Raw genomic sequence first — 24,589 nt, 5'->3', positions numbered from 1 at the left:
CCATCCTGGCTAACACGGTGAAACCCCGTCTCTACTAAAAAAAACAAAAAATACAAAAAACTAACCGGGCGAGGTGGCGGGCACCTGTAGTCCCAGCTACTCGGGAGGCTGAGGCAGGAGAATGGCGTGAACCCGGGAGGCAGAGCTTGCAGTGAGCTGAGATCCGGCCACTGCACTCCGGCCTGGGCGACAGAGCGAGACTCCGTCTCAAAAAAAAAAAGAAAGAAAGAAAGAAAGAAATTTAAAAAAAAAAACTGAATTGCTAATTAATACCCTTCCAAAGAGAAAAAACCCAGGGCCAGATGACTTCTGCCAAACCCTTACAGAAGAAAGAATGCCAATACTTCTCAAATTCTTTAAAAAAATAAAATAGGTAATTTTCCAACTGTTTTTATGAAGCCTGCATTATTCTGATACAAACACTAGAAAAATATACTATAAGAAAAGAAAACTTTAGACCAAAATGTCTGAGAAATATGGATGCAAATATCCTCCACAATATTAAAAAAGTAAATTCAACCACATATTAAAGCCCATTTATGCTTAGTGTTCCCTTTATTGGAACACTAAGCATGTGGGAGTTATTCATTTCCTGCAGCTCAAGGTCATAGCCAAAGTCTGATTGCAAAAATTCAAAAAATTGCAACCTCAGGCATAAATCGATTGAAAGTGTCATACACCATGACCAAGTAAAACTTATCCCTGTGCTATAAAGATGGCTTATCACATGCAAATGTATCAATATGATACACAAATTAAAAGATTGATGGATAAAAATCAAATGGCCATCTCAATAGATGCAGAAAAAAGCATTATTCAATTCAACACCCTTTTGTGATAAAAATTCTCAACAAAACAGGTATAGAAGGAACTTGTCTCAACAAAATAAAGGCGATTTGTGAAAAGCAGACCTCTCACATAACACTCAGCAATGGAAAAATGAAAAATTTTCCACTAAGGTCTAGGATCTTAGCAAGGCAAGGATGCCCACTTTCACAACTTCTAATCAACAAAGTACAGGAAACCAGAGCAATGAGGCAAAAAAGAAATAAAAGGTATAAAATAAGAAAGGAAAAAGTGAAATTTTCTTAGTTTGCAGATGACATAATCTTATATGCAGAAAACCCTATAGATTACACATAGAAACAGATAGAACTAATACACAACTTCAGCAGTTGCAGTATAAAAGAATTAACATACAAAAATCAGTTGTGTTTTTATATATTAATAATGAATCATCCAATAAGAAATTAATAAAGTAATCACATCCACAATAACATCAAAAAGAATCAAATATCTAGAAAAAAAACTTAAGCGAAGATGATAAAAGACTTGTACATTGAAAACTAAAAATCACTGATGAAAAAAAATTAAAGCAGACACAGGTAAGTAGAAAGACATCCCACATTCATGGACTGGAAAAATTAATATTGCTAAAATGTCCATACTGTTAACAGTGATGTGCAAATTTAATGTAATCTCTACCAAAAGTCTCAGTGGCATTTTTGTCAGAAAATTTTAAAAAATCATGAAATTCATATCGAATCACAAAGACACCAAGCAGCCAAAGTAGTATTGAGTAAGAACAAAGCTGATGACATCACACTTCTTGATTTCAGATTATATTACAAAGCTAAAGTAATTAAAGCAGTATAGCACTGGCATAAAAACAGACATATAGACTAATACAACAGAATAGAAAACCCCCAAATAAACCCACTTATAGGTAGTTAACTGATTTTTGACCCCCAAGAATATCCAATGAGGAAAGGATAGTCTCTTCAATAAATAGTGTTTGGAAAACTAGATATCCACATGCAGAAGAAGGCTATTTGACCCTCATTTTTTATCCCATTAACAAAAATAAATTCAAAATGAGTTAAGACATTTAAAACATAAGACCTGAAACTGTAAAAGTTCTAGAAAAAAAAAACCGGTAAAATATTTTCAACAATGCACTTGGCAATAATTTTGCCCATGACACCAAATCATAGGCAACAGAAATACAAAGTGATAAGTGGGATTACATTAAAGTAAAAAGCCTCTGCTCCAAAGGGTACAATCAACAAAATAAAAAGGCAACCACAGAATGAGATAAAATATTTGGAAAAAATCTAACTGACAAAGCATTAACATCCATAATTTATAAGGGACTCCTACAAATCAATCGCTAAACAGAACAAAACAAATTACTAAAAATCAGCAAAGGAACTGAACTCACATTTCTCTAGATATATGAATGGTCAACGGTAATATGAAAAGGTGCTCAACATCACAAATAAGCAAGGAAATATAAATCAAGATCAAAATAAGATACCACCTCACACCTGTTAGAATGTTTGTAACAAAAATTAAAATAACATGTTGGCAAGAATGTAGAGAAAGAAGGACCCATGTACACCGTTGGTGTTAATGTATGTTGGCACAGCTAGTACAGCAAACAGTATGGAGGTCTCTCAAAAAATTAAAAATATAATTATTGTATGTTTTGTCAATCTCACGTCTGGGTACATATCCAAAGGAATTGAAATCAGAATCTTTAAGAGACATCTGCACTCACATTGCAGTATTATTTACAATAGTTAAGACATGAAAGGCACATAAATGTCCACTGATGGAGGAATGAATAAATAAATGTGGACTATCTATGCAATGGGATATTCAGCCATTAAAAAGAAGGAAATCATTTCATTGGTGACAACATGAATGAATATGAAGGACATTGTACTAAGTGAAATAAGCCAGACACAGAAGCAGAAGGAGATGGGAAGGAATTAAGGAAGGCTCTCAGACTTCTTGGATTTTACAGGATGAGATCATAGACTTATTCACCTGTGAATGAGTACTATTCCTCAACACAATAAATGTTTGAAGCCTCCCAATCTGTGGTACTTTGCTGTGACAGTCTTAACAAACTCATATTGTATCCATTCTAACTCACAAATGGAATAAAAAATTTTTTTAAATGAAGAGTGACTGACCAGGCATGGTGACTCACACCTATAATCCCAGCACTTTGGGAGCATGAGGAAGGTGGATCATTTGAGGTCAGGAGTTCGAGATCAGCCTGGCCAACATAGTGAAACCCCATCTCTACTAAAATTACAAAATTAGCCAGGTGTGGTGGCACATGCCTGTAATCCCAGCTACTCAGGAGGCTGAAGCAGGAGAATAGCTTGAACCTGGGAGGCAGAGGTTGCAGTGAGAAGAGATCGTATCATTGCATACCAGCCTGGGTGACAGAGGGAGACACTGTCTTAAAAAGTAAACAAACAAACAAAAACAGTTGATTCAGGGGCCTCTGGGACAATAACAAACAGGTAACATTAATGCCATCAGAATTTCAGATTTAAAGAGGGCAGAAGGCAATTCTGAAAAAAATGTTTGAAGAAAAATATGGCAGAACAGTCTCAAGCTTGGCAAGTGCCATCGCTGTGGATGGAATGTTTATGCTCCCCATGCCAATGTGGTGGTATGTGGAAGTGGGGCCTTTGGGAGATGATTATGCCTTGAGGGTAGAGCTCACCTGATGGGATCAGTGTCCTTACAAAAAGAGACCAGAGAAAGCTTACTTGCTCTTTCTCCACTCTTCACCATGTGAGAATATAATGAGAATACAAACATCTGCAAATAAGAAGATTCCCTCAACAGATACCACATATATCAGTACCTTGATATTGGACTTCCTAGCCCCAGAATTGTGAGAAATAAGTGCTTGTTGTTTAAGCCACACAGTCTATGGTATATTTGTTACAGCAGCCCAAACGGACGAAAACAGAAATTGGTCCTGAGAGTGGGAGTGCTGGTATAACAAATACCTGAAAATGTGCAAGCAGTTTTGGGTAGTGGGTAGGGTAGAGGCTGGAAGAGTTTTCAAGTTCATGTTAAAGGAAGCTGAGATTATCAGGAAGGATATTTAAAGGTGAAGTTAGCGAGAATTAAAAAAAAAAAAAAAAAAAAGTGCAGCTGCCAAGAAAGCATCTGTCTTCTTTGAGAATCCTTAACTAATAATGTACTGAATATTGGTAGAAATATAGACAGTACAGGCCATTTTGACAGAACCTCAGAGAGAAATGAGTAACATATCATTAGACAGTGGAGAAAAAGATAATCCTTGTTGTAAAGTGATAATAAACTTGTCTTAATTGTGTTTGTGTTCTACTGTGTTGTGGGAGAACCTGCAAGCAATGAAATTAGATATTTAGCTGAGAAGATTTCCAATCAAGGTGTTGAAGGGGCATCTGGTTCTGCTGGCTGCTTATAGTAAATGTAAAAGGACAGAAGTGACTTGCAGGTGGAATTATTAAACAAAAAGGAACTGGAATGTAAAAATTTGGGAAATTCTCAGTATATCTTTTTTATTTTCACTTTAATTCCGGGATACATGTGCAGAACGGATAGGTGTGATACATAGGTATACATGTGTCATGGTGGTTTGCTGCACCTATCAACCCATCACCTAGGTTGTAAGACCCAAATGCATTAGCTATCCGTCCTGATGCGGTCCCTCCCCTTCCACCGCCAACAGGCCTCCTTGTGTGTTGTTCCCCTCCCTGTGTCCAAGTGTTCTCATTGTTCAATTCCCACTTATGAGTGAGAACATGCAGTGTTCAGTTTTCTGTTCCTGCTGGCTTCCAGTTTCAGCATGTCCCTGCAAATGACATGATCTCATCCCTTTCTGTGGCTGCGTAGTATTCCATGGTATATGGTGTACCACATTTTCTTTATCCAGTCTATCATTGATGGGCATTTGGGTTGATTCCATGACTTTGCTATTGTGAATAGTGCCACAATAAACATAAGTGTGCATGTATCTTTATGACAGAATGATTTATATTCTTTTGGGTATATACTCAGTAATGGGATTACTAGGTCAAATGGTAGTTTTGGTTCTAGATCCTTGAGGAATTGCCACAGTGTCTTTCACAATAGTTGAACTAATTTACATTCCCACCAACTATGTAAAAGCATTCCTTTTAAAAAGTTAACTCAAGACAAATTGAAGACTTCAATGTAAAACCCAAAACCATCAAAATCCTAGAAGAAAACCCAGGCAATACTATTCAGGACATAGGCATGGGCAAAGATTTTATGATGAAATCACCAAAAGCAATTGCGTCAAAAGCTAAAATTGACAAATGGGATCTAGTTAAACTAAAGAGCTTCTGCACAACAAAAGAAACTATCATCAGAGTGAACAGGCAACCTACAGAATGGGAGAAAACTTTTGCTACCTATCCATCTGACACAGATCTAATATCCAGAATTTACAGGGAACTTAAAAAACTCGTAAGAAAAAAAAACCAAACAACCCCATCAAAAAGTGGGAAAAGGAATATGAACAGACATTTCTCAAAAGAAGACATTTATGCACCCAACACACATACGAAAAAAAGCTCAGCATCACTAATCATTAGAGAAATGCAAATCAAAACCACAATGAGATATCATCTATGCCAGTAAGAATGGCAATTATTAAAACTCAGAATTATTTTTCAAATAATATGTTCAGAAGAGAACACTAAGGGTTTGGCAAAGCAACTGTTTGATAAGGTTATATAGGTGTGAATCACAAACTTAAATCAGGCACCTCATCAACTGCCAGTTTGAACTTAAGCAGAAGCAGATGGAAAGAATTAAGGAATGCTCTCAGACTTCTTGAATTTTACAGGATGGGACCATAGATCTATTCATCTGTGAATGTGTACTGTTCTTCAAGACAAGGGAAGCATGGCCGCTAAGAAGATTCAGAGATCTGTTTCAAAGGCGCCACTGTTACCTTGCTTTTTAAGAAGCCAGATGCTTTCAGCAGGCCAGATAGACACCACTCAGAGTTTTGGGGGTGCAATCCCTTCCCAGCCCCAGTGGGTCTAGGTGGGACTACCACAGTAGGTCCTGGGGGTGGTACTTTTGTCCCCTTTGGTTTTGAAAGGCAGAGATTCAAGCCAAGGAGGATTATTTTCATAGCCTAAGATTTAATGAGATTTTACTTACTAGGTATTGGTTTTGCTTGGGACCCATCACCACTTTCTTCCTTTCTTCCTTCTTGCTTTTCCCTTTTAGAATAAAAATGCTTATCCTATACTTGTCTTGCCATTGTATTTTAGAAGCACATAGGTGTTTCAGTTGCACAAGTTTGCAGCTCAAGAGAAATTTTGTCTCAGAACAAATTGTACCTTGAATCTCGGCCTTATCTGATTTAGATGATGTTTAGATGAAACTTTGGATGTAAGACTTAAGAGTTGGTGCTGCAATGAGTTATTAGTATTGGGGTTGTTGGGATAGAATGAATGTACTGTGTTTGTTAAAGGACATGAACTTTGGGGGTCGCAGTGCAGAATGTTATGGACTGAATATTTGCATTCCTTCAAAATGCATATGTTGACACCAAATCATCAATGTGATGGTATTAGGAAGTGTGGCCTTTGAGCAGTAATTAGGTCATGAGGATGGATCTTCCTCTCTCTCTGTTCTCCACCATGTGAGAATACAGATGGCTGAGAAAACAGCCATCAGTTGTCAGAAAACCAGAATGAATGTCCTCAGCAGACACCAGATCTGCCAGCAACTTAATGTTGGATTTCCCAGCCTCCTGGGAAGATAAATGTGTAAGTTTAAGCCACCCATCCTGTAAGATATTTGTTATAGAAGCCTGAACTGACTGAGACAGATGTAAACCTACCTATTCAAAAGCAGAATGAACCTCCAACAGGAATCATGCACAGGAACCTAGCAATCAACCTGCTGGAAACTCAAGAAAAATAAAAATTTTGAAAGCATTTGGATAAACAAGGCACATTTTCTGTACAGAACAATTCAAACTATTTCAAATTCCTTATCAGAAAACATGGAGGCTAGAAGGATGGCACAATATTATTAAATTGTTGGAAGGGGAGAACTGACAACCCAGAATTATATATTCGGTGAAAACATCATTCAACAATGAAAGTAAAATAAAGACATTCTCAGATGAAGGAAAACATAGTGAGTTTGTAGCCAGCTGATGTGTTCTGAAAGATTTTCCAAAGAAATCTTTTCAGGCAGAAGGAAAAGTTACCAGAAGGAAACTTGTAACATCCAAAGTCATAAAAAGGAGAAACAGAAATAATAAAATTGGCTACTTGTAATAGATATTCTTGTTCTATTCTATTTAGTTCTTTAAAATAAGTTTGTTGGTAGCAAGCAAAATTCATGAAATTTTCTTAATTTTTCAGTGTGTGTGGATAACATATATGTAATATATAAATATATATTTCATTTGAAGATGAAAGAGGGATGAGGTCTCTGAGGTAAGGTTTCTACATTCCAATTTGAAGTGGTAAAATATTGATTCTAGGTAGACCGTGAAGTTTTTAATCTCTAGATCACCTCCTTTGGAAAAACTTTTGGAAGAGACATAGCCAAAATTGCAATTAATAAATTAAAATTGACCAGGAGCAGTGGCTCACGCCTATCATCTCAGCACTTTGGGAGGACGAGGCGGATGGATCACTACAAGCCTGGAGTTCAAGACAAGCCTGGCCAATATGGTAAAACCCCATCTCTACTAAAAACACAAAAATTAGCCAGGCTTGATGGCACATGCCTGTAATCCCAGCTACTTGGGAGGCTGAGGCAGAAGAATCGCTTGAACCCAGGAAATGGAGGTTGCAGTAAACTGAAATCATGCCACTGCACTCCAGCCCGGGTGACAGAGGGAGACTCTATCTCAAAATAAATAAATAAATAAATAAATAAATAAATAAAAATACAAACGGAATACTGAATAAATGTCTAGTAACCCAACAGTAGGAAGAAGGCCAGCATAAATAATCAATCTATTAATAGAATAACCTACTGCATGGACAAGATCTACTCAATATCAAACTTATTTTAAGACTACTGTAACTAACATGGTGGCATTTTTCTGCAACAATAAACTAATCAAGCAATAGAATGGAGTGGAGATTATAAAAATATACATTCACTCAGATGAACACTTGATTTATAACTAAATTGGCACTGCAGAGTAATAGAGACAAAATTTATGTTTTAATTTAATATTGAATTTATCAAATATCAACATCAAAATTAATAAAAATTGATACCTATTTTATACCATAAGAAGTCTATTTTGGATCAATTTTTATCAAAATGTCAATGCAGAAAATAGAATTCTAGAAAAATATTGGAAGTAGTTCTACATTCTTGGCATAAACATTCTCCAGATAAGACACAAAAACACTAATCATATTTGAAAATATTGATAAATTCAACTACATTAAAATTAACAACCATAGTTTCTCAAAAGACATCATTTTGAGAAGGAAATGGCAAGCTATAGAGTGACAGAATATGTTAACCAATCTTATAACCATCATAAAGTTTGTGTCTGGAACATATGGATAACTTCTAAAAATAAATTACTCAAAAATCAACAACACAAGAGACAAATGGGCAAAGTATGCTGAAATGGTGCATAAAATAGACGGTATATGAGTGGTAAATGAAAATGTGAAGGTGTTCTAGCTCATAAGTATTATCAGAAATGACTGTTTAAACCACAGTAAGATTTTCACTGCCACCTTTCATGGTATGCCTTGTGGAAGACCAATGCTCCAGTTGAGAATAACTAAAGAGTTTTACACACACACACACACACACACACACACATTATTTTTATAATTATATTTAATTTGTTTAAAATCTTGGAACACGCCAAGGCACCAAGGACTTGAGGAGCAAGAGCATAGAAGGAAACGGAGCCTTCTGAATATTGCTTATTCCTTCCACTACATGTGGTTCTTGGAGCAAGGAGACAGGCCAGAATTGTCTAGAAAGTCCAGGTATCTCTCAGAGCTTCAGGCAATATCATGGAGGCATAAAGGAAAATAAATTAGGGTTTCATTCTACCAAGGCAGATAGAACATGATGACCTAGGATCCTAAGGAGAAAGAGGAATGAAAAGAAGTGCTACCAACACTCACCACCTATTTTCCCTCGAGATGATTAATCAGCCTTCCATGCCAAGAAACAAAAAATTCAAGCACAGTGACTGAATAGCAAGATTTTAGCAACCTCATGCTGATGGTGGGCAGAATTGGAATTCAGGAGCCATCAAAAGAGAGGAATCGTAGAAAAGGCCTTAGAAACTCAGTTGGGACCCCTGGAGCACTAGATTCTAGGAGTGGGGTAAACCAGAAGTAAAACAAGTCGTGAAAAGATAGCAAGCTAACCCTAAGTGGGCTCCTGGACTGTATCGGATGGAGATATTTTGCCTCTTTGCTGCCTACCAGAGGAATTCTATTCCCAGAGATAATAACTTTCAAATGTGAAAGCCCCATAGACTTTTAACGGGAATGATTTACATGAGCATGAAAACAGAAACCATGATGGTAGACTTAAGTACAAATATAATAGTAATTACTTTAAACTTAAATACATAAAAAGCTCCAATTGAAAGACAATTGCCAGGCAGATTAAAGACCAGATCTTGTGGTTACAAAAGACATGTTTAAACAAAGTTTGAAAGCAAACGTTGAGAAAAAATATCGTAGGCTAACATTAACCAAAAGGGCTGCTGTAAATATATTAATAAGATTAAGGGAAAACATACTACTGAGACATAAAGAGGGACATTTCAAAAGGGTCAACTAAAAAGGGAAGTATTAAAATCTTAAAATCCCCTGCATCTATTATCATTGCTTGAAAATATGTAAACAGAGTTGAGAAATGAACAAATTCATAATCATCACTTGAAAATTTAATAAACTGGTCTCAAGAACAGAACAAGCAAAAAAAAAAAAATAAGTAGTTATTTACAATATAAAGGAAAGGGTTAACACACTTGATTAACTTGGTATACATACAGAACACTTCAACCAACAACTTCAGAAATGTATTACTTTCAAGTGAAAATTGAATATTTACAAAACTCATCATATGCTTTGCCTTAAAGCAAGTCATGAGAGATTTCAGATGATTTAACTAAAGTGAGTTTGCTATCTAATCACTTCGGAAATAAGGTAGGCAGAAATTTATAACTAAAGGAAAACTAGAAAATTCCTAAATGTTTGGAAACAAAACAGTAAATACTAAATACTTGGGTCAAAGAAGTTAGCTTAAAAATTAAACTAAACAAATTAAACACAGTGTAATAGAAGAAAGGAAGCTATGGCAATAAGAGTAGAAATTAATAGAAACATATGCACATTGAAGAAAAGTTAACAAAGTCATAATTTAGTCCTTTGAAAAGAACATAATGGTGAAATAGTGAAAATGTTTCCCTTGAGATCAGTACCAATAAAATATATCCACTATAAATTCTTCTTTTCCTCTTGTACTACACCTTCTAGAATGTGAAATAAGGCAAATAAAAAATATGACAGCATACTTGTATGTGGAATATGCAATAAACTCTTCAGTTAAACTATTAGAATTTAGTAAGTGGCTTTAGTGGTTCAGTTTATATGAGATCAATACACACACAAACACACACATCAATTTTGCCTCTTTATGCAAACACTAACACGCTGGGAACTGAAATTGAGAGAAGAAATCACTTATGAATGCATTAATCAACATCAAATACCTAGGAATAAATCAAATATTTGCATAATCTCTACATAGCAGATGGAACTCAACGGATGGGCATACCATATTTGTGGACTGGAAATCTCAATACGGCATTTTGAAAATGACAGTTCTCACCAAATTGATATATAGATTAGATGCAATCCCAATGACTGTCTCGGCAACCTGTATGTATCTGTGCATGTAAACTGGCAAGCTACAATAATTCTAAAATTTGTATCATAATGCATAGAGTCAGTAAGAGACAAGACAGTCTCAGAAAACAACCAAGCTAGAAGACTTATACTACTAGAGAGCAATACTTATTATAAACTGTCATAACTCAAACACTATGATTTTGGTGAGAGAATAGACAAGCGTACCAATAAAAAAGAATAGGGCTCCAGAAACAGAACGACACAATATCACTTGGCATATGATAAAAATAAAACTGCATAATGGAAGGTCTTATCAATACCAACATTGGATTAATTCCCCAGTTATAGGAGAAATAAATTTTGATTAAATAGTCAAAAATCTAGTCTAGATAAATTTGATTATTAAAATCTAGTTATTATAAAGGTAAAATAAGTCTCTAGAAGAAAACAAAGAACACCTTAGTGTTGTTCGTGTAAGTAAGATTTATATAGGAAAATAGAAAGTGGAAACAAAACAAAAGCTGGAAAAATTGAACTAAATTAAAATTATGAATAGGTTTATGAAAAACACAAGACAGTTCAAAGAAAAGCCTCTGATTAGAGGAATTATTTGAACACATAGTCTTTGAAATTGTTTGTAGTAGCTATTTAGAAACACTACAAGCATATTTATATACTTTGTTATTTTATAAGGAAAGAATTTGTGGATATTAATTCACTTGCAAGTACCTAGCAGATTTTTATTTTATTTATTTTAATATTTTCTAGAGAGTCTATGAATAGAGACACTATTTCCTCTCTGACAATTTCTTAGAGTTGTGTGTATCAATTTCTAAGTAATTCATAATTTCAACTATTTGCTGTATATTTCTAAATACACTTCTAGTTGTATTCATTTTGTTAAACAGGATATCAAGTACAATTATTATTCTTCAAAATTAATAAAGTTACCTTTGGAGAATTATTACATAATGCAGTTGTCATATATTTATTGTATTTGCCTTAAAAGAAAATTTTACAGCATCTTATTAGCTAACCAGAATTTTTAAAATTAATTATACAAACTTTACAAATTAATTATATATAGTTATTACTAATCATTCAATTATCTCTTCAAGTCCTCTATATTTCTGTATTTCTGTTTCTTTCCTCTGGCAAAAATCTATAAATTACAATGTTTGGCACTCAAATGTTCTGGATTTTTATAACTTCTTGTGATAATAAATTTTGGCTTATAAAAATAAACTATTTGTACAATTTCATGCTTGCTGTCTTCTAATTTTATTTTGCCTCATTTAGTTTTCTTTCTAGGTGTGTCCAGAACTCCATTCTTTCATGGGGAATTCTGTTTCCTCATTCTACACATTTATTTGATAGGAAACAATTATTCTTAGGTCTCCAGTGTTTCTGCACATCATGTACCAACTTTTGTTCCAGAATGTCTTTGCAAAAATGTTTGGGTAGCATATATCTTTGAAGACAGAAATAGTGTTTTCCTGCAGAATAGAGGACAAATTTGTTTGCCTTTCAAGATACTTAAAATTTCTTTCTCCAGGACAAATACTGGGTGGTGTGCTTGCACTTCCTTTAAGAATCGGCATTGCCCAAGCCTGGGGTTCATCGTATGTGATGTACACCCAGTGTGTGTGCAGCAACCTTCGGGGCTTTGGTGCCAAAGGGAACTGATACAAATGTGAATCTCAGAAAATTCCATTCATATTGGCTTCAAAAAGAATGAAAGATTTAGAAATACATTTAACAAAAGAAATACAAAACTTATACTATGAGAACTACAAAACATTGTTAACAGAAAGTAAAGATGATCTAAATAAATGCAAATACATCCTACATTCAGAAATTGGAAGACTTAATATTTTTAAATGGCAAAAATCACTAAGCTGATCTACAGTTATAGATCACAGTTGCCGTCAGAATTCCAGCTTTCTTTCTTGTAGAAATTGACAAGCTGATTCTAAAATTAATACAGAATTGCAAAGGACTCAGAACAGCAAAAATAATCCTGAAAAAAAGAAGAATAAAATAGGAGACATAAGTGGAAGAGCTAAAACTTTAAAATGCTTGGGACAAAAACATGGGCATAAATCTTTATGATCTTGAATTTGGCACTGGATATACCTAGATATGACATGAAAGGTCCAAGAGACAAAAGAAAGAAGAGAAAAGATAAATTTGACTTCATCAACATTTTAGAAATTATGCATCAAAAGATGTTAAGATCATCTTAATGATGCTGGTGTAGGCAAGATTTATATTAATGTAATATACCTATATTATATAATAAATCTATATGTAGATTTAAATTATGTAATTAAATAAATGTGATATGTAGATTTTTGCCAGAGGAAACAGAAATACAATAACATAGAGGACTTGAAGAGAAAATTGAATAACTATGAATAAATATATATAATTAATTTATAAACTATATAATCAATATAATAAATTTTGGTTAGCTAATTAAAATACTGTAATATTTTCTTTTAAGGCAAGAAGGTGATTCTTCACGATCCTTCAAGTGATCCTATCACCATCAAGAAAATGAAAACATAAACCATAGAATGGTAGAAAATAATTTGTTAATCATATATTTAAGAGACTTGTGTCTAGAATACATAAGGAACACTTACAAGTCAATAATAAAAAAAAAATTAAAAATAAGCAAAATACTTTAGCCATTTCTCCAATGAAGATAAACAAAAGATGGTCAACATCACTAGTTTTGAGGGAAATACTAAAAAAAAAACCACAGTGAAATACTATTTCACACCATTAGGATGACTAGGATCAAGAACACAGATCATAACAAGGATTGGTGAGAGTATGGGGAAATTGGAAGGCTTGTATACTGTTGGTGGGAATGTAAGTGGTGCAGTCACTTTGGAAAACAGTCTGGCTGTTACTCAAACAATTAAATACAACGTTACCATATGACTCAGCAATTCCACTCCTGGGTATATAACCAAGAGAAATAAAAAGTAATATCTACATAAAAGCTGCACAAAAATGCTCATTAATCATAGTAGCCAAAAAGTAGAAATAACTCAAATGTCCATTGACAGATATATGGATAAACAAAATGTGATATACATTGGAATATTATTTGGACATAAAAATAAAGTATAAATCATGCAACAATATGGCTGAAACTCAAAAGCATTAGGCCAAATGAAAGAAGTTAGTCAAAACTTTTACAAACTATTATTTCATTCACATCAAAGTAAAAAACAGGGAAATCTATAGAGACAAAAAGTAGATTAAATGCTTTCTTACGGCTAAGGGAAGGGGAATGGACAGTTGGAGGAATAGACAGCTAAATGTTTCAGAGATTTTTTTTGAGTTAATGGAAGTCTAAAATTGACTGTGAAGATGGTTGCACATATCCACGAATATATTGAAAAATACTCCTTTGTACACTTTAAGTGGGCGAATTATATGGTTTGCAAATTCTGTCTCAATAAGTCTATTTTTACAAAACATGAAGCTCAGACTGCTTGCTGCACCACTAGTAACAATGTCCTTTGTTTTTACTATGGAAACTTATGTCTTTTGCCAGCATCAATGAGTCTGTGGCAGCCTGACCCTCATAAGTAGGATAAAATATCAGAGCCTTCACCTTTCTTAATAATATTTACGTAAGAAATTGCCAACATTTCCACACTTCTCCCTTCTCTGAGCGGAATGATCTTGGGTGGAAACCTGGCTGGAGTTAGGACAGTGAACTTTCCCCGTACTCTGGAGGTTAAGCCTGTGCTAAAGCTGTATAATGTAAATTTAGAAACGTTCAGGGACTACATTTCACTGATTGTGGAATAAATTAGTTTTTAATAAGAAAGAAGAGAGCTAAAGGAAAATAATCAATATTGTAGCATTCCTGAAGTCCAGTCTGAACCTGGCCCTTCCTACCTATGGCTTGGCTCTTCCATGGAAATACCCCTCATTCTTCCAATAGCTACATATTTTTGATTCATGTAACTACTAAAAGAACCTGTACTGTTTTAATTTTAAGCAATTATTTTAAATTAAGTGAAAATATGTACATATCCTTTTCTTCATCATCATCCTAAACTTTACCAAGGCATTGCCTGTTTTAAAACGTTTTATTTATATGTGTTATTCTAAATACAGTAGTTGTTATTTTGTTCAATTTTATTAGAGACATAAACAAAAGGTTTAAAGTCACCTCCACTGTTGTGAATTATCACGGTAGTCTTTCTACAGTATGACTAATTCAATCCTGAACTATTGCTTTGGATGTATTCGTCAACATCCAAATAGGTCGAATTACACATTTAAGCCAGCTCTTTGGAAAGAAAAAGTAGACAGCATAATTTTTAAATTATTGTATATTGTCAACACTCTTTATTTTAACATCTATATCTGCTTTAATTATACAGGCATTACCCACATAACATCAGCCATTTGGCACCAAACACTAACTTAATACCCATTTCTGATTAACTGCCAAAAAAATAGAATGTGTTGATGACAACCCAAAATCCCCAACCAGTTTCTAAATACAAAGTGAAAGAACTGTGTGTAACAAGCCTCATGTTAAAATGTAAAAGGCTTAAGAACCTTCTCCTCAGGATCAACTATTGTTAACAAGGCTATTTACTGTTACCTCATATGTGTTAACAAGGTCTCTCAGTGCCCACAACATTAGAGAGACACACACACTGTTAACACTGCAACAAATTTCACAACATTACCCTAGACAACGATGAATTAACACTTGCATTTGGAATGAAATGTGAGATGATGTCTTTCCTTCACTTTGTTTTGTTAAAAACATCATATAGAGTGGTAGGGCAGTAATCATACATTTTTCAAAACATACCTCTCAAAGATGATGTATTATAAATCATGTGCATTTTATGTCGAACGGAGATTAAAAACAAGGACTATAGAACCTGGAAATAACTGGAGAGACTTATTGCAGTATGTGCCTTCATTATCTGGGCAAAATAATTTCTTTTCCAATCTTTGAATGTACATTTTCTAACTTTGATTCAATGATGTCATATGTAAGCCAACTTCATTTTTATACCTTTGTAAATAACCTGTAGGATTTTGACCTGAAAGGAAATTGGCTGTATCTGGAGATTGATTTTAATACAAATCACATGAAAACATATACTAATGCTTTTAATAACCGTTTTTGAGCATCTCCTCTCTGCCAGATACTAGACAGGGATGCAGTGGCCCTCAAAGGCCCAATAATTATCTAATTATCTCTGATTATTGGTTGCTTTGTGTTTGTTTGTTTATTTGTGTGTTGTTTGGGTTATTTTTCTTTGCATGTTGATCAGTATGTAAGTACAGACTCTTAGAAAAAAAATTTTCTTTCATGTATTTTGTAGTACAAAGAGTTAAAGATCTAGACTCAAAATATGAAAGTATAGGCCAGTTTTTCCACCTTTTCTTTGAGAGACCTTCGCTACTGCATATGAGGATTCAAGACTCGGTTTACAAATGTAAAATGAGGACAATAGAGATATTCAAATGGCTAAAGAAATAAAACATATACAACAGCGAATATTTAAAGGAAGGGCATAACGCAATGGATAGAGATTAAGCCTTGGAATCTGACAAATAGCACACTTGATTCTCCATTAATGACTGAGTGCAAGTTTTGGGCCTCTTATAAGCCTCATTTTCCTTACCTGTAAAGTAAGCCTACTTTGCGGAGTTGCAGTGATGCTACAGAGAATGAGATACTATTTCCTGTGCCCAGTAAACTAGCACCTAGAAATTTCAATGTATGCATCTGCAGTCCACATTATCTTCATTTTTGTTAAGGTGAAAGTTTTAATTTATATAATATACTACCCAAATATTACAGATCAGTGTGGACATAATAGCAAATGAAATTTAAAATGTTTCTGGGTCCTATTTATCCTTAATGCTTAAGTGTGTGTATGAGTGTGTGTGCATGTGTGCGGTACCTCTCCAGGGCCACATTGCCTACTGTTGTTGTTTGGGGGGAAAAAAACAAAAACTAAGGGAAGTGGGTTACAGAGTAACACACAATTATATATCATCAGGAAAATACACTTTCAAAAACATAATAATTAGAAGAGTAACATTAAGTAGGATGTTATGGAGACCATTACAATCTATTTTCCATATAACTCTCAAATGAGCAATGATGAACTTGGGTTTGAGAGGAAAGCAATTTGGTTTTCACTGGGTCCTGCCTAACTGAACTGTTGAAATGACTCACCCTGTCTCTCTCAGGGTGCCGTATTTGTAGGTCATGCTGGCCTAAGAAAACATATACAGTTACTGGCTATTCACAAAGAGAAATTTGGCCTTTTTGCTCATTGTCAGGAAATAAGTGATGTCTCTAATGCTTTAATTCATTGGAAACCAAAGCATTAGCTCCATGAGGCTACTTTCAACCTCTCTTTTTGTTTTAACATATGCCTTAGTCCAAAATTTTCTAAATGCCACACGGAAAGGTCAATAAAAAAGGCTCAGGATTTGTTTCAGTTAAATCGAAGATGCCTATCCATTCTCATTCAATTTGAATTTACACATAGTTATTAGGAAATAAGAAAAAGTGATGAACAAATTTAGTTGAGAAAAATTTGACAACTTTTAAATAAAAGCTATTTCAAAATATTGTAATTAATATTAAAATTCTATGGCATATTTTCTATAGTTTTATATTTTCAAATGAAAAATTCAGCATTTGGATTACTATCACTAAAATTTGTTTCTACAGAAAGTACTATTTCAAAATTTGACTTAATTTAAAATATATAATTATGGCCAAAAATGAATACTTGAATCCTTCGGTTTCCAGAAATCTACCTATGTGTCATTATTAAGTTTTTAATTTATTTTTCTGCAACAAGAAAATGAAAAGGTAACCATAACTGGGAATATTTGAATAAGAAAATAAAAGTCCAGCAATCTAATTCATGTTTAGTCTTTCATGTTTCCTACAATATTTTTACATTCTATTCACTCTACCCATTTTTAAAGTTTTAGTTAAAATGTAGATATGGCCGGGCACAGTGGCTCATGCCTGTAATCCCAGCACTTTGGGAAGCCAAGGTGGGTGGATCACCTGAGGTCAACTGGGCTGGCCAACATGGTGAAACCCCCTCTCTACTAAAAATACAAAAAAAAAAAAAAATTAGCTGGGTGTGGTGGCAGGTGCCTATAATTCCAGCTACTTGGGAGGCTGAGGTAGGAAACTTGCTTGAACCCAGGAGGTGGAGGTTGCAGTGACCTGAGATTGTGCCATTGGACTCCAGCCTCGGCAATGGAGTGAGATTCTGTCTCAAAAAAAAAAAAAAAAAAAAAAAAAAAAAAAAAAATAGATAGGACAGCTTGTTACCATCCCAGGGAATAGGAGAAACAATAAACACAATAGTAATGCAGCAGTAGTGTTTTTGAAGGGCCAAGAGGAGAACACTTTCCATCCAGACTTTTCTGTTTTGCAAAACTCTGCTAAATCCTAACTCTATCTTGGGATGTAACCATGCAGTGGAGGTTGTACTGGAGAAGGAATCACTTTATCTCTTAAAAATGGAAAGCTTTATATCATTGCAGACTAAGCCTATGCCAAGCAAATATAATAAGAGAACATTTTAAATTAGTTTGTGAAAGTCAAAAGATTGTCTAATATTTGCACAGCTAACAATTTTACATACATTTCTTACAATAATTATTTGATGGCATTATGTTTGCCTACATTTAACAGTTGAAATGTTGTATCTGCATTTGAGGATACCGTGCCTCAAATAATTTAGATTACTAGATCAAATCGGGTTGAAAAGTGTTGACTCCCATGAAAAATTCCATATTCCCAAGACACTGGGCTCTCACTTCCACACTTTTTAAGGATATATGAACTATATGAAGTTCCCTATGTCTTCCTGATTTTGTCTGTTAGAGATAATTTCAAATGGTGCTTAATTTCTAGACTAATAAACTGTTCTTTTTTGTTATGAACATATGCTTCTCTCTGTATTATTTTAATTTTCATCACCATGAAAAGTGTCTACCTGAAGCTGATGAACACATATTTAGTAAAGGCAAAAGGTTAAGGAAAAATAAATCCATTCTTAAGGGCAAGATTACAAAGTATATAAAAACTTAAAAACAAAGCAGTTATCAGAGATGTTTAATTTGTAAATAAATAAATGACATGAAACTTAAACATTTTTATAATGCAATCAATTGTTCAGAATATGCTCACTAAAATGATAGTACAGAATAAAGTGGTATTATAAAGGGTTTATTGATAATAATATTTTTTAGACCATAGGATTAGATTTGTAACAAGTGAATTAAAAGAAAAATGTGAAATTAGATAAATGCCATGATCTATATGGCAAAGTAATTTGCACTTGGGCTGAAGTTTTAAGATAACATGAAAACACAAAACTATACAAACGATATGTTCTATGAGTGGGACACAGAAGTACTTTCAAAGAATCATTACCTCACATGCAAAAATTATACAAGAAAAAAGATTAATAGGTGCAAATTATTTTGTGTTTAAAGTTGCAAACACTGTATGTTTAAAAGTTCACCAAATATAAAACTTAAAAATAAAAAATTGAAAAATATTTTTAAATAAGTATTAAGTATTCATTATAAAACACTCTTACAAAAGAGTGGTAAAGTTAGCTTAATAGAAAATGAGCCAAAATTTTGAAAAGATAATGTGCAAAGAAGAAAGCAAAAAAGAAAATCAAGTTATGAAGTGTTCATTGAAAATTAAAGAAAAGCATGATCGAGTTGAGAACCAAATCAAAAAGTTAATCTCATTTACAATAGCTACAAAAATAAATAAAATGCATACGAGTCCATTTAAACAAGGAGGTGAAAATCTCTACAAGCAAAACTACAAAACCCGGATGAAAGAAAGTGTTGATAACACAAGCAAATGGAAAAATTCCATGCTCGTGAATTAGAAGATTTAATGTTATTAAAATGATCATCCTGCCCAAATCAATCTACAGATTCAGTGCAATTTCGACCGAAATACCAACATCATTTTTTACAGATTCCTTTTCAAATCCGAAAATTCATATAAAACAAACAAACAAAGCCTGAATAGCCAAAACAATCCCAAGCAAAAAGAACAAAGTTGGAAGCATCACATTACCTGACTTCAGATTGTACTACATGGCTACAATGACCTAAATAGCATGGTATTGGTATAAACATAGACACATAGGTCAATGGAACAGAATAGATAATCCAGATATAAAACGACATACCTACAGTCAACTTATCTTTGACAAAGTTAACAAAAACATACATTAGGGAATGGATACCCTATTCAGTAAAGTGTGCTGGAAAAATTGGGTTGCCACATGCACAAGAACGAAATTGGACTCATCTCTCACCAGATCCAAAAATTAACTCAAGATTCATTAAAGACTTAAAAATAAGGCCTGAAACTATAAAAGTACAAAAATAAATTCTAGGAAAATCTTTTCTGGACATTGACCTTGGCAAATAAAAAATGATCAAAAGCAAACGCAACAAAAACAGACAAATGGGACTTAATTAAACTAAAATATCTGCACAACAATAGAAATAATCAACCATGTGAGCAGACAACCTGCAGAATGGTAAAAAATATTTGCAAACTATGCATCCAACAGAAGACTAATATCCAAAATCTACAAGGAACTCAAACATCTCAACAATAACCAAAAAACACTACAAATAACCCCATTAAAAAGTGGGCAAAGGACAAGAACAGACATTTTAGAAAAGAAGACATAGAAATGGCCAACAAACATACGAAAAACACCACTAATCACCAGAGAAAGGTAAATTAAAACCACTGTGAGATACCATCTTACACAAGACAGAATGGCTTTTATAAAAAATTCAAAAAAGAATAGATGTTGGCAAGGATACAGACATAACGGTGTGCTTATATTCTATTGGTGTGAATGTAAATTAATACAACCTCTGTGAGAAATGTATGGACATTTGTCAAACAGCTAAAAATAGAACTCCAATTCAGCAATCCCACTACTAGTAATCTACTCAAAGAAAAAGAAATCATTATACCCCCAAAATACCTGCACTTGTATGTTTAGTAGACTGTTATTCACAAGAGACAATGTATGGAATCAATGTGTGCCCATCAATAGATGATTGAATACAGAAAATGTGGTATGTGTATATATGTATACTATAGAATAGATGCTATGTATACATTTTAATGTGCATATATACATTAGAATATATATATATCATACATACCACAGGATACTACCCAGTCATAAAAAGAAAGATATCTATATCTTTTGGGGCAACATGAATGAAACTAGAGGCCATTATCATAGGTGAAATAACTCGGAAGCATAGAGCAAAATACCACATGCTCTCACTTATAAGTGTGAGCTAAACGACGAGCACACATGGAATAGAAAGTGGAATAATAGACAATGGATAATGGATGCTCAGAATGGTGGCGGGAGTTGGAGGAGGGTGAGAGATGAGAAATAACTTGATGGGTACAATATGCACTATTCAGGAGAGGATTACACCACTATGCTACCCATATATGTAACAAAATGGCACTTGTACTCCTTAAATAAATAATAATAATAAAAGTTTAAAAAGCAAATTGAAATAACAAGGAAGTCCATGATGTCCCAAAGACTATTTGTTAAAGGTGACATCACCTAAAATAGCTGAGTAGGGAACTAGAAAACACCATCCCACCACAAAGGCAATAAATAAGTTGGCAAAAACAGAATTAAATATTTTAGAATTCCAGAATCTAATAACAAAACTTACAACAACCAGGGGAATGTTGAATAAAGAAAGAAGCAGCTGGGTTTTGATAAGTGAGCACTGTGGTATCATTCGTTACCCACTTACATCCTCTAATCCCCAGCTTGACAGTTGCCAAGAAGATGGCAGTCAGCATTTTTTATGTAGGTTACTCTAACCAGAGGGAGTGTGCAGGTCTTAAGTTTCAAATAATTGTGTGTTTCAATCTGTCTTGTGGCTCCCTGAGCTATCAGTTCCAGGGTTAGCCCTTTTTTTGCCTGCCTCAAAGATTCCCCAGAAAGGAAGTGGTTTGCTTTAGCGGTGTTTGCAAAATGAATTTAAAGACGAATAAGACAAGAAATTATATACATGGTAAGCCATAGAGAGAACGAAAATATTTGGAAGGAAAAGTCTGGGGAAGGAGGTAGTTGAGAGAGCAGGCTTTAAAATGTAAATTAAAACTACCAAAAGATATCCACTCATACTTGTGAGGATGGCCATTATTAAAAAGTCAAAAGATAGCAAGTGTTATTCAGGGTATGAAGAAAAGAGGACCATTGTACACTGTTGTTGGAAATGTAAATTGGTACAGTCATTGAAAGCAGTATACATATTCCTCCAAAAATTAAAAATGGAACTACCACATGATTCAATCCTCTTGTTGGTGTGTAATCAAAGGAAAACAATAACAATTTCAAAGAGATATTTGTACTCCCATGTTCATTGCATCACTACAATAGCCAAAATATGGAAACAACAACTTAAGCATCCATCAACAGGTGAATGAAGAAAATTATGTATATGTTATACATTCCTTTACATATATATTATGGGGGTATATATGTATATAAAAATATTACTTAGCCTTGAAAAATAAAAGAGATCCTGCCATTTGTGATAAATATGTTTACCTTGATAACATTATGCTAAGTAAAATAAGTCAGATGTAGAAAAGCAAATACTGTATTATCTCACTTATATGTGAAATGTAAAAAGAAAAAAGATAAATATACTGTAAGAAATTTGAATGGATGTTATCAGAGACTGAAGGGTTTAGGGGAAAAGAGTATAAAGCAACAGGTATAAAATGAATAAGTACTAAAAACCTATTGTACAATAGGGTGACAGCAGTCAATTATAATGTATTTTATACTTGAGATTTGCTAAAACAGTAGATCTCAAGTGTTCTTATCATACAAACACAAAAAATAGTGACTGTGATGTGGTAGATATGTTACTTTGTTTAACTGTGTTATTTCAAATGTATACATAAATCAAAATATCACATTTTGCACCCTGAATGTATATAATTGTTACTTGTTAATTATACCCTAATAATGATGTGAGAAAATGATACCTATGATACCATGGACCCTTGAAACCCACCTGCATGCTTATCACTGGACACATGCTAGGATTACAGTTACGTGCTACCGAGCCCAACCTAAATTTCAACATGAGATTAGAGGTGACAAATATCCAAATCACATCTTCGATGATACAGCTAGACATTAAAGACATTTCCAAAACTAAAAAACAAAATCACTCTGTTCATTACACTATTTGTTTGGAAATAATAATAATCTTTCATAAATTATGTTTTTATTTTGATATTTAGTGGACTTCTGTCATTTAAAATAAACTAAAAATTTGTATCTTAAGATCTCTAATAAGGTAAATGTTGATAGATATAATCTACACAAATAAAATGGATCTGTGGATTTTAAAAATTTGAAGAACTTTAAAGTAGTATTTAGACCAAAAAGATTAAAAACTGCTGATATAAATTAATTTTCAAGCAAGATATATTTACAATGTAAGTTTCCCAATTAATGTCCATGGTATATCTCTACTTTTATTTATATAATGTTTTATGACTTTCAACAAAATTTTATAATTTTTTCCTAACAGTTGTATGCTTTTTGACAGATTTTTTTCTTAATTTTTTTCTGTTTCTGTTATAAACTGTATTTTTTAACTTTTATAATGTCTCTTTGTTATCAATATATAGAAATATGACTGAATTTTATGTACTGCCAATCCAGCAAATGTCTTAAGCTCAATTATAACTTTTATAATGGTCTTTACATTCTTTTGGATATTTGTAATCATAGGCAAAAATTAAATATTATAGTCAAAAATGACATATTTTTCTACCTTTTCAATGCTTAAAATTTATTTCTTACTCTCACATAATTACATTAACTAGGATTTTCAGTAGAATACTAAGCAAACATATGAGAGTGCCTCACATTGTGCCTTAAATTTAAAGAAAGGTTCCAAAACTCTGCATTAATTATGATATTTACTGCAGGCATTTATTCCCAGGTTTATATTGTTAAATAAAGTTAATAAATGTCTTCCTACTTTTTAGGAAGTACTTTTAAAAATAATAAATGAATGCTGAATGTCACCAAATAATTATTCTGCATGATTATAGTCAGGCTTAACTAAGCTATTGCTGTGTTACAAATAAAGCCCAAATATCTTTGTATTACCAGAATAAACAATTATATCTTACATTACATCATAATTTGAAACAGAAGAAATGAAAAGTTTTAATAATTCTATTATCTATTAATGATATTTTTGTGTTTTAAATTTAAAACTTCCCCTCAAAGAATATGCCATGGCAAAGCAACTTTACTCATGAACTCCTACAAATTCCTGCATTAAAAAAGGGGAGAGGGCCACACAAGATGGTAAAGTAGGCACAGACAGGAAGTGCTGCTCCCACCAAGAAAGACCAAGTTATCAAGAAAACCAACGTAAATTAGGCTTATCTTTAGAGAGAAAACACCGACTGAATGGAGAGGTGACATTGAGACTGAGAAGGGAGGAAGCTAGGAACCTTCATGGGGTACCCAAATGCTACGGCTAGTTCCTGGACCTGAACAGTTCCTGAAGAAGTGGTGAGTGAGGGGACTGAGGAATAGCCCCCTCTCACCATGGACCTCTGAATTCCCAGCTACAGGGCCCCCACATTCCCTATTGACAGCTGAGCTCACAGGGGCATCTGCCTGGGGAGTAGGCAGAGACAGGGCTTCAGCTAATATGGAGCGCAGCAGCTTTTGTGTGCAGGGCAGCTCTGGTGGAGC

The sequence above is a fragment of the Chlorocebus sabaeus genome, chromosome 21 (genome assembly GCF_047675955.1).
Source record: "Chlorocebus sabaeus isolate Y175 chromosome 21, mChlSab1.0.hap1, whole genome shotgun sequence".
Classification (NCBI taxonomy): domain Eukaryota; kingdom Metazoa; phylum Chordata; class Mammalia; order Primates; family Cercopithecidae; genus Chlorocebus; species Chlorocebus sabaeus.
The sequence above is the reverse complement of the archived record's forward strand: the minus strand, read 5'-3'. Positions refer to the sequence as shown.